Genomic DNA, 11,291 nt, shown 5'->3' with positions numbered 1-11,291 from the left:
AGCTGATGATGACAGCTAAATAAATGTGACCAATGAGAATGTGGGGGCGGGTGATTTGTAATAAAATATGGAGGAGTGTTTTAACTGTTTCAAAATGTATATAATGTGAAATGCTGTGTGTTTTAGGGGGACTCAGGTTAGTTTGACTCTACAATGTCATCTAGCCCCTCCCGGCCATTTTTACAATAAACGTGCTTTACGGACAAATGTGCAGTCGCTTCTTAAGTGGTGGGCCTACTTTGGGTTAAGATGATCAGAGGTCCACCTGCACACTATCCAGTGGTTTGGTTTGGGTCTCGGCAGTAAGCAGTCACTTCAGGCCTACCAGGTGATGAGCTTTAGCTGGGGCACGATGCAGTGTCGAGTTGGTCGAAAGTGCAGGCGATGTTCGATGTGGTGGAATAGTGCAGCAAAAAGCATCAGTGACTTCCTTCCTGTTGCAGGTGTGGTGAACACAGAGCGAACGGTTCAGTGCAGTAGTATAGGGAGCTTCTACTGGCCTGGTCCTCTGGTTTCAGGGAGGCCTACTCAGTGGGACTCGAGGATAAGATGGTTCCGTTCAGGGTCTGCTCTCCCAGCTTAGGCGATTCCGGAGCAAAGTGCAAAGTGATACATCCTGTTCCATAGCAGAGGTTACTCCCGATGTGCCCTGGGAGTGGTAGGGGGCAGTTCTTTCTTCTGTTTTGGATAATTCCTTCTTCACCTCAGGCTAAGGGCTTTGGAGAGTACAACTCTTCCAAAGGTAGTCCAGTGAGATCTTCAGAACGAATCTGCGACCTTAAAGGATCTGAAAGAAACTGAGCGAATATGCTGAAGGAGTGGAAGACCCCCTTCTTTTAAGGTAAAAAGTCCTTTTTCCTTAAGGGACAGTGAAAATCAAGATGGTGAACATCCTCTTCCATTTACCAGAGCACTCCTACCTATCATAATCCCGCCCCTTCCCTTCGCACTGAGAATAAAGGCCTTTAGAGTCTCAGCACCCTGGTGTGAGGTTATTCCTTTTGAATGGGTGTACTCCCTGGATGCCTGTGCCCAGGACAGATCCCTACTGTGTGGCTGTCTCGGGCAGAGGGTGTTGCCTGCATTCATGAAGACATCATATTGGAGGCCCGGTGCCCCAGGTCTCTGTCTTGCCATTTGGCTACACCTGGCTAAGCAGAAAACAGGTCACCTTCCACAGCAGAGCTGACTCACAGGAGCTGACACATGTGCGATATCAATTGGGACGTGGCGGTTGTGATCATAAGTAGTACCATGCACTATGCCTAAACTTAGGCATAGCTTTCATTTAGAGTTTACGATGCCATCAGCATGGGCGACTTATGATCATCATAGTTTTGAGTGCAAGGAGGCAAATCTTAAATACTGTGTCTGCTCTGTACCATGGTTAGAGCAGGTGCGGCGTATCAGGCTACTGATGCAGCAGTGTATAGCTTTTATTTAGAGTTTACCCTGCCACCAGCATGGGCGACTTATGATCATTATAGTTGTGGGTACAAGGGGCACATCTTAAATGCCGGCTCTACACCACAGGGACTTGGCTGTCTCATAGCATATTTATTACAAGAGGTACAGAGAAAATATCCAAGGGGCAGACCACTGTGCCCCATGCTACAAATACCCATTCAATCACAACAATAATTAGGTGGGATTAAAAACATATGAGGTTTATAAAATACCACATTTTTACCAATGCCACCTAAATTCATAATGACGCTGAGAAATATGACCCTTGGCTCATCTGCGTGACTGGTACAAGTAGCTTCGTGTCACACGTGGGCACGTGGAGCACTGGGGTGGGGGCAATGCTTTTAATTGTTGCCCATCCGGGGACACAAACAGCGGCACTGGAAATAGGCCTCACTGGAAATATGCCTTTGAAGTAAGACATCAATGGCACCAGCAGCCGGGAGACATTTATCATCAAACCAACTAGACACAATCCTCGGGGTTTGCACCACACTCGCAGCCTGTGCACAGAGTGAAGATGTCAGCAGGCGTGAGCTGTCTCCCTTCGGCTGACGGGTCCCCCGCTCGAGCTTTCAGGGCTTAAAGAGGCAGAGGCCTTGGAGCACAGCAGACCGGTCCTCCAGCAAGAAGCCCGCGTTACTAAAAGCAGCCTGAGCACATGCCGATGTCCACGCTAAGAGCTTTCACGCACCCTGGGGAGGCCGCGCTGCTGCTGCTTCCCGGGAAGCTCTCCGCCTCCATTGTGTTGCTGTCAGCCCCTGCTGCGCGACTGACCATCTCTGCCCGGGGGCAGCAGCAGCACCGGTCCTAACTAAGGAAGCCAAGAGGCGCTGACTCCATCCTTGGTAATGTAGAGGCCGACCCAGCATAGCGCTCTGCTAGGACCACCCCGCGACGAGGCACTTTAGAGGCAACCCCGCTGCATGTGTAAGTACCGGTTGTTACCCCTTCCCTGCAACATCCTCCCGCTTTGCCGCCATCCTCTTGGAGGCATCTTGGTCGCCTGTCCATCATGTCATCTATTATAGCACGGATTGCTCGTGTGTTAAGCGCTCGCCTGTGACATTGGGCAAGGCTTGACTTGCCAGTTCAAATCCAAGCGGGCTTAACTCAGCTGTTCATCCTTCCGACGTCATGGGTGATATGAGAACTGTAATTACAGTGCTTAGAAACGGGTTGAATTTGGGATTACATATTACAGTAAACGTTTGATATTATTATTACTAAATAGCACACATTGCTGATGCTGATACACCTCTGGCGATATCGCTCGGCCATGTTACCCCACCCCATGGGTTATGGTTTCATGGATTTGTTGGGAGATATGCTATATCAGCCGCTTTCCCGAGTGGCTGGAGCCACTAACATTGACGTGAAGTAGGTGGACCCTCTGAGGAGATTGCGTGAAACGTCTGTTTACTGGTATCGTGTCATAGTTTTGTGTAACGGCGTTTCGTGTTGAACCTAGACGCTTCCACCTGGCCCAAGGCACGGTTCGGACACACTCACTACTGCCGGCATTGCAGAATATTCTGAGCAGAGAGCATATTACATGCGTTATCCCAGACACGCCTACCAGCCCTGCTTGTAATCGTTTTGCGGAGTTCATGTGCAATGCAATGTTCCGGTATTACCCGGCAAGGTGTTCCAGAGTGCGGGCCGGCCACAGAGACACCAGGGTCTCTGTCATCATCTCAACTGAAAGATATTTAGGAAATGCAACGTGCTCGCAAGTGGGGTGCCACTTTTTCATCACGTTGAACTGCAAAAGTCTACATACAACAATATGTAACACTGTTATGCTATGTTACGTTTATCAGTGCCCTAATATAACATAGTATACCACAGCATAACATAACCCAAGATATCATAACCTGGCACCTCATGCTAACAAATGTACTTTTATTACTTGTCCAAGCATAATATAGCGCACTGTAGCATAGAAACTAACCATATCATAACTTACCATATCATGCTATGTAATGTAATTATATAATTTGGCCAAGCATAACATAGTGTAGTGCAGGCACCCATCATTCCATACCATATCTTGCTATGCAGTGTAAAGTCATGATTTGCCGAAGCATTACATAGCATAGTCTATCACTGAAACCCACCATATCATGACACATCATGGGGGAATGTACTTTTATAGTTAATACAAGCATAGCCTAGCATAGTGTAGCACAGAAACGCACCATATCATAACACATCCTATGGAATGTAATGTTATGATTTGTATAAGCATTACATAGCACAGTGTATCACGGAAACCCACTATATCATAACACATGGTCATAAGAATTGTAATTTTATGATTTATACAAGCATAGTGTAGCACAGAAACCGACCATATCATAACACTTTATCCTATAGAATGTAATGTTAGGATTAGAACAAGCATAACGTAGCATAGTGTAGCACAGAAACCGACTATATCATAACACAACACAATATCCAATGGAATTAAGTTGTATGATTAGTACAAGCATAACACAGCATAGTGTAGCACCTAAACCCACCATATAACATGCTCTGTACTGTATCTTTTTTTGTTGAACATCTTTTTTATTGATTTTGTAACCTTTTCAAACAACACAGAAGCATAGACAATGAGCAATGAACTAGAACACATCTGAACTATAACAGCAACAGTAACAGGCTCTGTACTGTCATTTTGAGATTTACCGCAGCATAACCTCTTCCCAGCGGCGTTTTATTCATTGAAGAACTAGAGCGCCTTCCCTGTCTCCTCAATATTGTTCTACTGCAGACATAGTAACTAAAATAAAATCTTGCTTCCCCAAAGCCCTCGCTCACTGCTCTCTATAGCACCACGCAGCCACTCTAGGGCAGCCATCACGCTCTGCAAATATATTCAACATAACCTAACACACCTTTAGGCACCGCAGCATAGCTCATTATATCCCAACAGATCATTCTATATCATTTGGCAGGTTTCCTTTGCCTTACACAGCATCATGCAGCACAGCAGAACCGTTCCAGGACATATGTTACAATGACACATGCACAATGTAATTGTAAGACATGTCCTAGCATAACAAAGCATAGTGTAGTATATTATAACCCATCATGTCATATCATTGCTTGCTGTACCGTGCATTTCATGATGTCTCCTACCATAAAGAAGCATGCTGTTGCAAGACATAGCCCGCCGTAACATAACACAGCATATCATCCTATCTAATGTTATATTCAGCTATGTTTCGATGCCCTAATATAACATAGCATGATTTAATATAAACCAGCCTAGTCCAACACAATCCATCCACCACGTCTCAAAGGGTAGCAGAATAGGGCGACTGCCGGGCTGCCCCCTTTGGCCTGCACTCAGCATTTCAGCTGAGCGCCCATGCATGAATACATTCAATGGACATTAGCCCACCTAGTAATGCATTTTTAATCATGGAAAGTATTTGCTGAGAAGAATGCATGAGTTGCATTAATTTATGAACATAAATAATTATATCTGAAGACCAAAAGCTACAAAGAGAGCACCTTTTGATACTCCCAGATTCTAAATTGTGGCATCGGTAATAATACATTGCGTTAGTATATGTTAATGCTAAAGGTATTTGTACCGCGCACCGTCACCACCAGCGTGGTCCGCAGGCGCTCTGGCGGATCTGGAAAGGGAAGAGGGTAGGAAGGTTAGTAGGATTGAGCGGGAGAAAGGCAAGAGAGCGGTGATGTGCTGGTTGCAGCCTCAGTTCGGTTAGCACCGTTTGGTGAGCTGTACTTTTCGGATGGGAGCCGTTGTGTGCTGTTGCGTGAGGCTATGTGTAATATATTTTGGTGTTGAAGTGTGGTGAATCGTGTGTGGTTTATTGTGCATTAGAGGTATGGTTGTATTTAGTTAGAGTTTGAGATATGTATGCAGAGGGGTGAGATTGGTTGGTTAGTGGCATCACTATTTAGAAGTGACACATGCTAATCTTCACAATCCTGTCTAGATATACGCAAGCTGACTTCACAAACCTGTCTAGATGTGACACAAGCTAATCTTCACAATTATGTCTAGATGTGACGCAAGCAAATATTACAGTTATCTAGATATGACGCAATGCCAATCATCACAATTCTGTCTAGATGTGACAGAGGCTAATCTTCACAATTCTGTCTAGATATGATGCAAGCTAGTATTACTTATGTCTAGATGTGACACAATGCAAATCTTGCAATTCTGTCTAGATATGACGCAATGCCAATCTTCACAATTCTGTCTAGATATGATGCAAGCTAGTATTACTTATGTCTAGATGTGACACAATGCAAATCTTGCAATTCTGTCTAGATATGACGCAATGCCAATCATCACAATTCTGTCTAGATGTGACAGAGGCTAATCTTCACAATTCTGTCTAGATATGATGCAAGCTAGTATTACTTATGTCTAGATGTGACACAATGCAAATCTTGCAATTCTGTCTAGATATGACGCAATGCCAATCTTCACAATTCTGTCTAGATGTGACAGAGGCTAATCTTCACAATTCTGTCTAGATATGATGCAAGCTAGTATTACTTATGTCTAGATGTGACACAATGCAAATCTTGCAATTCTGTCTAGATATGACGCAATGCCAATCTTCACAATTCTGTCTAGATATGATGCAAGCTAGTATTACTTATGTCTAGATATGACGCAATGCCAATCATCACAATTCTGTCTAGATGTGACAGAGGCTAATCTTCACAATTCTGTCTAGATATGATGCAAGCTAGTATTACTTATGTCTAGATGTGACACAATGCAAATCTTGCAATTCTGTCTAGATATGACGCAATGCCAATCTTCACAATTCTGTCTAGATATGATGCAAGCTAGTATTACTTATGTCTAGATGTGACACAATGCAAATCTTGCAATTCTGTCTAGATATGACGCAATGCCAATCTTCACAATTCTGTCTAGATGTGACAGAGGCTAATCTTCACAATTCTGTCTAGATATGATGCAAGCTAGTATTACTTATGTCTAGATGTGACACAATGCAAATCTTGCAATTCTGTCTAGATATGACGCAATGCCAATCTTCACAATTCTGTCTAGATATGATGCAAGCTAGTATTACTTATGTCTAGATGTGACACAATGCAAATCTTGCAATTCTGTCTAGATATGACGCAATGCCAATCTTCACAATTCTGTCTAGATGTGACAGAGGCTAATCTTCACAATTCTGTCTAGATATGATGCAAGCTAGTATTACTTATGTCTAGATGTGACACAATGCAAATCTTGCAATTCTGTCTAGATATGACGCATGCTACAGCATGTCATGCTGGATTCCTCCTGATTCTAAATGCATTAATAGCTGGTGTCATTATTACCCAACCGTAATGGTACTCAGTTCAGTTTATTGACCTCGGAAGGATAAAGGGCTGAGTCGCATCCTGCTGAGATCAGAATTTAGCGCTTAACCCACGAGCTATCCACCGGACTTTACACCTTTCACTGGAGAATAAAATCATATGATGACCCTTTTCAATAGCTGAATATGTTTATTCGTCGACTGCCTTTTCAAGTACTGTCTAAAAATAACACGTTTACAGATGTTTGTGGGAGGAAAAGCTCTGGGAGAAGCATATAATAAAAGAAAGAGGCCAGGTCTGCAAATCTGAATAATGCATCCGATAGAACCAGCGCCTTCTATTCTGGGAATTATTGATCCCAGAGAGTTAATACCGGAGCTGCTGAGATTACAGCCTGACAAGAGGAGTGATGTGTGTCTAGTGGCTAAACTATTAGCAGTGGAATCAGGCGACTGGATTTCTAATCCCAACATCACCGCTTGAACACATTTGTGATCCTGGACAAAATGACACATTCTTATTAATTTGCCATCCGCCGTAATATGTGCTGTCGGAAAAAGTGGATGTTAACATTTACTTCTGCGATCTGGCAATGAAACCAAACCAACTTCAAATTATACTTTGAACTGCAAACCGGTTCATGTTAATGTTAAAAAAGGAGGAAAAACAGCACTTCCTGAGGATAAGCCCCATGTGGACTTAGAAGCTATCAGATCTAAATAAGAGCTAGTCTAAAAATGGAACTATCCTGTGTATTTTCCATTTTTTGTTATCAAGCTGTTCTTTGCATCTGGGAAACATGGCGCTAGGCAAAGGCTCTCAGAATAGATGAAAGCCACCCCCTAGTTTATATGCTGTCTGATTCACGGCAAATATGCTAGCGACACAGACACGTTACATTACTGATGATCTCCATGCGTGCATACTACGACAAGAGGAAGCTACAATGCAAACTAAGACGCAACGTAAAGAGCCTTGAAAAAGCACGACAACGGCACGAAACACGTGTCAGCTGAGGGCTAAACATTTATATCGAACCTGAGGTTTGATACATGACATTTAAAATGAGAATACAAGAGTGAATGCAAATCTTTGACCTCTTATTTACGAAGTCTGGGTCTTTATCCCCCGAGAATATGCCAAGAGAGTATTCCAAGAACTTTGGAAATAATAATTTGTAATAATAAAAGTGTTCTGTGAATATTTCATGAAAAGTGGTCAAACCACCCATCTCTTGTTTGATTGGACAGGTTTGTAAAGTTTCAGCTGAGGAGATAAAGCTTGAAGTGGTACTGTATATAGGTGTTGTAAATCATGTGTGCTCAAGTGCGTGTGCTGGGAGAAGAACGTGAATAGTTTAGTTTAGTTTATTATTTGTAAGGCGCGTCTTGCCCTGGACCATCGGGGCGCACAAGACAAGAATATGCTCAACTTCGTTGCAGGTACATCTGCATGGTCATAGTACAGTATGCAATAGAAAAAAAAACATGTACAGGTACATGTGCGTGGTCATAATACAGTATACAATAAGCAAAATATGTACAAGGCAGGAACTAGGTCCAGCAAGCAGGTGATACAGGTGAGGGTATAAAGGACATATACAGTGGAATAAATACAGTAATATACATTGGTGTAAATACCGACCGAGGTAATGGTACTGGGGGCATGCAGGTGGATCACCAGTTAGGACAGTTGGGTCCAGTAGGTCAGAGTAATTAGCTGTCATTGGCTCTCAGCCACTTGGTCAAATTCTGCCTGAATTTCAGGAAGGGCTGGGGTTCTCTAATGTCATGTGGTAATGAGTTCCACAGCTGAGTTGCTTTGACTGCGAAGTTATGTCCTCCAATAGTGGTACGTTTAAAGCGAGGGGCATGAAGGCAGTTCGCATTGGGCATTCTTGTAGGTCTAGATGAGGTTCTCAGGTGTATCCTGTCCATGAGGTAGGGTGGTGCCATGTTATTAAGACACTTGTGAGTAAGGGAGGCAATTTTGAGTTGGATTTTGTCCTGAGTGGATAGCCATTTATATTCTCTTCTTATAGAGGAGATATGCTCTTTTCTGTTTATCATGAGAGCAGCTCTAAGGGCATTATTCTGGAGGACCTGGATTTTGTGGATGGTCTGTTTGTTAGCCCCAATGTAGAGACCATTACAATAGTCCAGTTTGGACAGTATGAGGGCTCTGGCAAGTGTGATGCAGCTGTCTGTGGAGAGGACTTGTTTGCTGGCTCTAATGAGTTTGCAAGTATATGACGTTGTTGAGACTAGGGAATTGACTTGCTTGACAAAGTTTAAAGTGGCGTCAAGGTAGAAGCCTAGGGTCTTGACTTCCTTTGCCACCTGGATATTATTACCGTCTATGATGAAGCTTGCATAGTCGGGGTTAAGTTTAGTTATGTGAGTCGGGGTGCCTAGGATTATGAGCTCGGTTTTGTCGTCGTTCAGGCATAATCCATGGGTGGCCATCCATGCCTGAACGATGCTGTAGATTTTATTCACTAAAGCCAGGTCCATGACGTAATCGCCTGAAAGCGGAAAGAGGATTTGGGTGTCGTCTGCATAGTTGGTGTAGGCGATACCCAAATGATCCATTTCGTCGAAGAGTGGCTTTGTGAATATGTTATAGAGGGTTGGTGAAACACAGGATCCCTGGGGCACGCCGCATGTTATGTGGATCGGGTCAGCTGAGGCTGATGGAGAGAAGACTCTCATGGTGCGGTTACTCAAGAAGGATTTGATCCATATTATGGCCTCTTTGGAGAAGTGAGCAGCCAAGTCTAAGTGGCTGCATAAGACTGTATGGTCGACTAAGTCGAAAGCTGCTGAGAGGTATAGCAGGAGGAGTAAGGCTGCTTGGCCATTGTCCCTACATTGATCTATTTGGGCCTTGAGATCGATAAGGGCAGTCTCGGTACCATGCTGTGGACGGAATCCAGATTGGGGGGTTCCGAGCAGGTGGTTGGATTCAAGGAAGTTTTGTATTTGCATGTATGCCACTTTGTCTAAAATCTTTAGGAGAAAGGGCACGGTCGTGATAGGCCTAAAATTGGTGGGAATGGCCGGGTCGAGGGTTTGCTTCTTTAGGAGTGGCAGGACCCACGACTCTTTCAGGTTATTCGTTACAGTGCTGGTGGTGAAGAAGCGTGTTATTTGTTTAGGTTTAGGTAAAGGTGCTGAGGTGAGAGCGCCATGTGGTGTGAGAGATGCTTTTTTAAGGGCGATTTTAATTTGAAGGTTGACTACTTTGTTGGTAAGGGCAAACTGAGTGTCTGAGCACCATTTTCAGTCCTTGGTGCAGTTATCTTGGGGAGTGATAGGGGGTTCCAGCTCTTTCAAGATACTGAACAGTTCTCTGACACTTGATTTGGATTGGGATATTCTGGTATTGTTGTTTCCTGTTTAGCTAGTAGGATATCTTTTTTGTATTGGGAGGATACCTTTGCAATGTTCAGTTTGTTTTCTGCTGTAGGAGTGAGTCTCCATAGGGATTCTAGTTTTCTTTTGGTTAACCTGAGATTTTTTAGATGAGGGGTGAACCATGAGTTGAGATGTTTTTTTGGTTTGCTAGTACGTAATTTGAGTGGTGCTATGTGGTCAAGGGCTGTGTTCATAGTTTCATTGAAGTGATCAACTAGCACATTAGGATCAGTGTTGGCTGGAAGCGAGTTTAGCTGTGGAAGTATGATGGGCAACAGTTTTTCCATGGTCATCAGCTTTTTGTTCCTCGTGGGTATAGGAGGGGCAGGTGTGGACTTGGCTGTGACTGAGTTTGTAGCAACTGTGAATAGTAGTAGATAGTGGTCTGTCCAGATCTGAGGGATAGAGTCTGTGATGGTTACTCCACAATTGTGTTCAGCTATCCAATGAAGGATGCAACCTTTGTTATGAGTGGGAAGGTTCACTTTTTGGGCGAAACCCAATTCTTTTAGGATCAGAGCAGTAGCTGTATACTGGGTATCCTTAGTGTCATTGTAGCCTAGGTTAAAATCACCTAGCACTATTGTTTGGGAGGTGCTTTTCAAATTGTTAGACAGGGTGGTGGAGAGGTCCTCAGCAAAGGTTCCAATAGGGCCTGGAGGTCTGTAGACCAGGACGATGTTTAGTGTTTGGGAGCTAGTGGTGGCGATTTTGACCGAGAGGCATTCACAAGATTTCGTGATAGGGGATGTAGAGATTCTCATGTCAAGACTGATCTTGGCTATAATGGCTAGACCTCCACCTCGTGAGGTGTGTCTATCTGCTCGTATGATGGTGTAATTGTCGGGAACTGCTAATGAGAGGGCGGGACCCGCTGCATCGTGCAGCCATGATTCTGATATGGCCAGGAAGTCTAGTTGGTCTACAAGAATAATATCTGAAATTTCTGTTGCATGGGCGATTAAGGACCTAGCATTTATGAGCGCACCTTTGAGATGATGTTTGGTGAGCGTGGTACTTGCTATAATGGTAGGTTTGGAGCATTTTTGTGTAGGTCTTTTAGGGATA

General features: G+C 43.8%; 1 protein-coding gene across 2 annotated transcripts in view; it reads left to right on the top strand.

Moving 5' to 3' along the window:
* The first annotated feature begins 1,979 nt into the window (after positions 1–1,979).
* TRPV1 (transient receptor potential cation channel subfamily V member 1) overlaps positions 1,980–11,291 on the top strand; it is a 434,265-nt gene continuing 424,953 nt past the window's right edge. For both annotated transcript variants that reach the window (XM_069615193.1, XM_069615194.1), the window contains exon 1: positions 1,980–2,397. The gene's annotated coding sequence lies outside the window, so the exon portion shown is untranslated. The remainder of the gene's footprint in view (positions 2,398–11,291) is intronic.

Source organism: Ambystoma mexicanum, chromosome 9 (genome assembly GCF_040938575.1).
Source record: "Ambystoma mexicanum isolate Mex_15411 chromosome 9, UKY_AmexF1_1, whole genome shotgun sequence".
Lineage (NCBI taxonomy): Eukaryota > Metazoa > Chordata > Amphibia > Caudata > Ambystomatidae > Ambystoma > Ambystoma mexicanum.
This window is presented reverse-complemented; position numbering and strand designations above follow the sequence as displayed.